At 34.3% G+C, this 6,692-nt stretch overlaps 1 non-coding gene across 1 annotated transcript; it reads right to left on the bottom strand.

The window, feature by feature from the left end:
• Window positions 1–361: 361 nt before the first annotated feature.
• Window positions 362–494, bottom strand: LOC126005106 (small nucleolar RNA SNORA51). Its single transcript, XR_007494283.1, has one exon. It is a non-coding gene; the product is annotated as a small nucleolar RNA SNORA51 (small nucleolar RNA).
• Between the last annotated feature and the right edge of the window lie 6,198 nt (window positions 495–6,692).

The raw sequence follows: 6,692 nt of genomic DNA, 5'->3' as shown, positions 1-6,692 counted from the left end.
AAAAACTTATTCGATATTTATTGGGAAAATGATCACTGTATTCTGTGGGCATTAATTTTATCCTATATACTGTTTCCTTTGAGGTGAAAAAGCATCTTAGTTTAATATAGTCCCATATGTTTATATTTTTTCTTCCACTTGCATGGTCAATGGTATTTTTTTATATCTTCAAGATGCCTTCAAGATACCTTCAATTCAGTGTTATGGAGTGCTTTGCCAATGTTTATCTCTATGTACCTTATGGTTTTCAGGTCTAATGTGAAGGTCATTAATTCATTTTTTTTACTTTTGTGCAAGGCATTAAAAAAAGGTCTGAGTTAAATTTGCTTGTTTTTTTTTTGTGTGTTTTGTTGTTTGTTTGTTTTGTCCCCCAATTCACAATACAGACCAGGCAAAGGGCCTGTGTCGAGGTGTATATGGGATGTATTTACTGTACCTCCTCTTTCTATACAGTCAGTGTAAAGAACACAGCCTGTGGTAAGAATTGGGAGGCCTTATCTTTTCTTTCTTTTTTTTTCTTTTTTCTTTTTTTTTGAGAAATATCCCAAGTGTCCTTCCTCCCACCCCACACCAGCCTGTATCTAGACAGACTTTCTACTTCCCTCATACAGTCACATTTTCTTATGATAGTTTTCAGTGTAATTATCTCTGTGACTGCACTAAACAATCCCTATGGTGAGCTTCATATCGGGAGCTGGACCCTCCAGTCCTCCTCTATTTTGTCTCTGAGAATCACTACACAAATATTTTTCATTTTTCTCAAAACCTATAGATGAGGGAGACCATTCTGTGTTTATCTCTCTCCCTCTGACTTATTTCACTCAGCATAATAGATTCCATATAGATCCATGTATAGGGAAATTTAATGACTTCATCTCTTCTGATGGCTGCATAATATTCCATTGTGTATATGTACCATAGTTTCTTTAACCATTCATCAGTTGAAGGGCATCTAGGCTGTTTCCAGAGTCCGGCTATTAAAAATAACGCTGCTATGAACATAGGTGTGAGAAAGGGATTTTTGTATTGTATTTTTGTGTTCCTAGGATATTTCCCTAGGAGTGGTATAGCTGTATCGTATGGGATCTCAACTTCCAGCTTTTGGAGAAATCTCTATATTGCTTTCCACAAGGGTTGGACCAGATGCTCAGGGGTTACTCCTGGCTCTGCGCTTAAAAATTGCTCCTGGCAACAACAACAGCAACAAAAAGCTCTAGCCTAGCTTTTGGAATACGATCTGTTCAACAAACAAGGGCTCCAATTCCAGAAGGTTGACTGAGACAACCGCAACTGAATGGGTCTTCTGGAAACATAACGAAAGACTTTATACCAGGCTCCAGTCTAGGAGCAACATAACGACCAAGAATACCAACTACAGAAGTTTGATTAAAACGACACTGAAGAAACATAACTGCTAGAACCACAAAGAAAGACTTCATAAACTCCATTCCCTGAGCTGCACAGCCACAAAGATCTCTAGAAACAGAGGTCTGATTTTACCATCCAAGACAAAGCAGAAGTCTTCCACACACCATGAAAGCAGCAAGGGGAGAGTAAATGATCATGCAAGGAGTCTAGAGTTAATCCCATGACAGTATACTTCAGGGGTGGAGAAACCCTGCGTCTCCTAGGTCAAGGGAATTCCCTCTACAATAACCCCAATAGTTACTGTGCCTATGCAGGGGGATAAAGAAAAGGAGAAAAAAAAAAGCACAAAACAATCATTTTTCCACATGTTTGTTTATTGATTGATCGATTTTGGGGGGCGGGGTTTGGGCCACATCCGGAGGTGCTCAGGGGTTACTCCTGGCTGTCTGCTCAGAAATAGCTCCTGGCAGGCACGGGGGACCATATGGGACACCGGGATTTGAACCAACCACCTTTGGTCCTGGATTGGCTGCTTGCAAGGCAAACGCCGCTGTGCTATCTCTCCGGGCCCCTGATCGATTTTTTTGACGTCTTTATTTTGGTGTGGAGATTACGGTTGATGTCTCCAATATTATTTTATTTTATTTTGTCTTCTCTTTCTCTTTCTTTTTGCATTCGAGCATGAGTTGATTTCAGAACCGAGACTATTGTGTGGTGCCTATCTTTATTGCTGTAGGACTCACCGGTTATTTAATTCGATAATTTTTTCTGTATTGCTGTGGTATTTCAATTACCTTTATCACATCCTCTCTCAACCTGAGGTTGGAAGCCTCTAGAGAGACTCAGCCCATTTTCAGTGTATTTGACTTTTGACTTCTTTTATTTTCTTTTTTCCCTCTTATTTTGTACCCCATTCTATTGCTTTTCTTGCCTTCAAACAAAACCACATACCTCGATTTTTCTAACTCTGCCCCTTAAATAGAAGGGGAAACGAGGGTTCCAGGACCAAACAGATATGAGATTACTAGTAGTAAGCCAGACAAAGAGGGGTCCACCTACTCTAGCAGCCCAGGGGGTGATGGTGGGGTATATGGGTTGTAGAAAGGGAACTGGAAATGGGGGGAGGACATAGTTGGTGATGGGTATAAAAATGAAAAAATAATAAGAAGAAAATAAAATAAGAAAAATTGCTCCTGGCAGGCTCGGGGAACCATATGGAATGCCAGTATTTGAACCACCAACCTTCTGCATGCAAGGCTAATGCCTTATCTCCATGCTATCTCTCTGGCAACCATATTTCTGATTTTAACTGTTGTGGTGTAATAGACTAATAAGGTTGTATATATGTCAGGTATGCATGATAATGACTCAGTATATTTGTAAAGATCAAAGAGCTCACCTCTGTACATCAGGTGTCAACTGTCACCACACAAAGATAACTATTAGGATTTATTCTAGGAAAATTTTAAGTATTTCTTTTTTTTTTTTTTTTTTTTTTTTGGTTTTTGGGCCACACCCGGTGACGCTCAGGGGTTACTCCTGGCTATGCGCTCAGAAGTTGCTCCTGGCTTGGGGGACCATATGGGACACCAGGGATCGAACCACGGTCCGTCCAAGGCTACCGCAGGCAAGGCAGGCGCACCTTATCTTTAGCGCCACCGCCCGGCCCCAAGTATTTCTATAATGTTATTCACTAGTCATATTCTATGTAGCATTTTCATAGCATTGTGTTCTTGTATCTCCTAATCTCTTTCACCCTTTCATCTCATGATTCAATACCTCTCCACTCAGGCCACAACTAAATTCTTCTCTGTTTATAGTTTTAATTTGCTTTGTTTTATTTTTTCATTTTCTGTTATGTTATGTGTTTAGATTCTCAATATGAGTGAATTTATATGATATATGTTTTCATTGTATTGCTTTAGGGTTCACATATGCAGTGTGCAGGGTTTACTTCAGGGGGGGGCACCCCGGTGACACTCTTGGCTATGTTCTCAGAAATCGCTCCTGGCTTGGGGGACCATATGGGATGCCAGGGGGATTGAACCAAGGTCCATCCTGGGTCAGCCGCGTGCAAGGCAAATGCCCTACCACTGTGCTATCACTCCGGCCCCATCAGGTTTACTTCTAATTTGAACTTAGGACTTGTGATTCTGGGTATTTAATCCTGATCAGCTGCACGAAAGGTAAGTGCAAACACACTATACTTTCATCCAGGCCCATATAGTATTTGTTTTTATGACATGGTTTAATTAGAATAATTACTCAAGATACTGGATTCTATTTTGCCTTGTTACTAAGAATGTATTAATATACATATGTATATATCGTCCCAATCAGTTTAAATGTAGGTAGTAGCCTAAAACCATAAAAAATTGTGCTCATTTTTAGAAAATTCTGCCATTCTTACAACAATAAAGCACTTTATTTTTATAATTTTATATTATATATGTATACATATATAAAGCTTTTTACCTTTTTGTTTATAATAGGGAATCTTATTTATTGAATACAGAAATAGTCTAGTGGAAAAATAGAACTAAATAATTCATTATGACTGGTTAATGGATAAAAGAGACTGGATGTAGGAACAAATGTCTTGTATCTGAATATGAATGCAGAATCCGTAAATTTGGTTAAATAAATACATAAAAGGCATTTGCACATGATATTTTAACTTGATATTATTTATAATTCCATGATACACTAAACACTGCAGTTTTATTATTTTAAATTTTACTGGACATAAACATTACGTATAATTTTCTTAGAAAAAAATATAGTCTTGGGCAAGAGCCATAGTAAAGCAGATTGGGCTCTTGTTCTGCATGCATCTAACCCAAGTTTGATCTATGGCACTGTGTATGGTCGCTTGGCCACCATCAAGAGTGATTTCTGTGTGAAGAGCCAAGGGTAAGACTTGAGCACAGTCTGCTGTGACCCAAAGAAAAAACAAAAACAGAAAAGGAAAAAAACAAAAAATCATATTGAGTATTTTGAAGAATACTTTATTTTTTAAAAATCTATATTGCTATGACACTGTATGTGATAAATTTGATTGGAAATAGATTAAACATGTCAGTTACTGTTCACATCCATGACTTAAACTGATAGCTGGAATTGAAAATCTGTTAATGACATTGTGAACTCAATTTGACTTCTAGCTATTTTGTAATTGAATAATTCAACTCATTAAGTTGACTTGTCATCAAATCTATTATGACAGAATTTATTGTTGCATTAGCTTTTCTCAGAAAAGTGAGGTTACTTAGTAAAGGATTTTGTTGAAAATATATTTTGGAATTTCTATTTCAAATTACTAGTTAATCACTAGTTTAAAAAATTCTCTCATTCCTCTCCTAATCTTATATTCACTTACATTTTTTATTAAAATTACTAATATACAGTTACATAAGCATCATATGTTCAATTTATTCATATGAGGCATATCTGTAGTTTAAGATACATTGCTTTTTCTGCTTTAATTACTTTTTATTCTCCTTATCTTTAATGACTTAATCCTCATTACTTTGTTTTATTCTCATAATAATATCTAATAATAATCACCATTTAGAATAAGAATAAAATAGAGTTGAATAACTCTGACTAAACCAAATATGTAAGAATTAAATATGAAGTGTAAAGGAATTGCAACGATTTGTATTCTCCATTCATTATTTAAAGTATATATTATATAATTATAAATTATTAAATTAAATAATTTAATAAATGTATCTATATTATATTTGATTATTTATATTTAATTTATTTATATGTTTTTATAAATAAATTTATTTTATAAATGATAAAATAAATAATAAAATAAATAAAATAAAATTTATAAACAATATAAATAATAAATAGAATAAAATTTATTTTATTTATAATTATATATTTAATTTATATATTATGTTAATTTATAATTAATATAATATATAATTGTCAGTTGTATTAAATTAAATTAAATTATAATTATAAATTATTTAAATTATAGATTAAATTATAATTTAAATTATATGTGCAGATTTCAGTGAACAGTATTACTTCAGGAATGACTAACTCACCAAGTATGTGTCAATATTTTGTTGATTTAGTACTATATCCATTCCGTGCAAGATTTTCTAATTCTTATGTTTTAAAATATTTTGTTAAAGTTTTAATAGCTTTTTAAGATAAGAGGGAATGTCATAACCTATATGAGGACTTCTTTGGGAGGGGTTCACACCCGGTGACACTCAGGGATACTCCTGGCTATGCACTCAGAAATCGATATAACTATATAAAAACATAATTACACAATTATAACATTTTTGGAATAACTAATTTAATAAGCAAAGAGAGGCAGAAAACTCAGTTTTTATTGGGATATGACCCTCATATTATAGTCATGCCAAAACCTAAAATATAAATTTAATTGATACTATCACTCAGTGAAATTCTGTTAAGAACTTTAGCCGACTTCTCAGAGAAACTTTCTTCACACTATCCAGCAGAAAAATATTGGAATTTTTTCAGAACGACACCTTTCCTAATTTCTTCCATCATTTGCAAATCTCCTATTTCAGATGAACTGTGTTTTATACTGATGAATCATCATCAATAAAGTTAATATTTATTGCCCATTTGCTGACCATAACAGTGTGCACCAATTATAACTCTGCATGACAACTAGAACTTTCTACTTTAATTTATCAACTAAAAATGTGTCAGGCCATTGTACTATTGTCTCAACCTTATTCTAGGAACTGTCACTGCATCCATAAACACAAAACCTTGTGGTACAATATTTGTTTCAACAGCTAAGCCATGTTACAAAAACACTCAGAAACTATTTTCATCATGTAAATAAGATCTCAATCTGTTATCCTTGGTCCAATAATCTGAAAAATGAATTAACTGATCAACTGGAAATGCTAGTATTTACATCACTGGTAGAAGAACATAATGTTCTACATAAAAATGCCGGTTGCATTCCTGTATAATATTGCATCCCACTAAGACAAGCCATATATATTATTTGGAATTATTTGGTCTGTGTTCCTCTCCACTGTAAAATACATGGAGCAGAAACTAATGCTAGGTATCTAAAGACAAATGAATATGGGCTATTGTTTGTGATTCATGTTTTCTTCTCAAACAAACCATATCTTCATGTGGTTATCAACACATTCTCATTTTATATGAGCAGTCTTTATGTCATAAGAATGAGAAAAAGGTGTTTGTTCCTTCTATTCCAATGCTTTTTAGTAATGTGAATTCCTTTTCTTATTATTTTATTTTATTTTATATTTTGGGGGGGTCACACCTGGCATCGCTCAGGGGTT

The sequence above is a fragment of the Suncus etruscus genome, chromosome 3 (assembly GCF_024139225.1).
Source record: "Suncus etruscus isolate mSunEtr1 chromosome 3, mSunEtr1.pri.cur, whole genome shotgun sequence".
Lineage (NCBI taxonomy): Eukaryota > Metazoa > Chordata > Mammalia > Eulipotyphla > Soricidae > Suncus > Suncus etruscus.
Note: the sequence above shows the minus strand (reverse complement) of the source record. Positions and strands in the feature narration are given on the sequence as shown.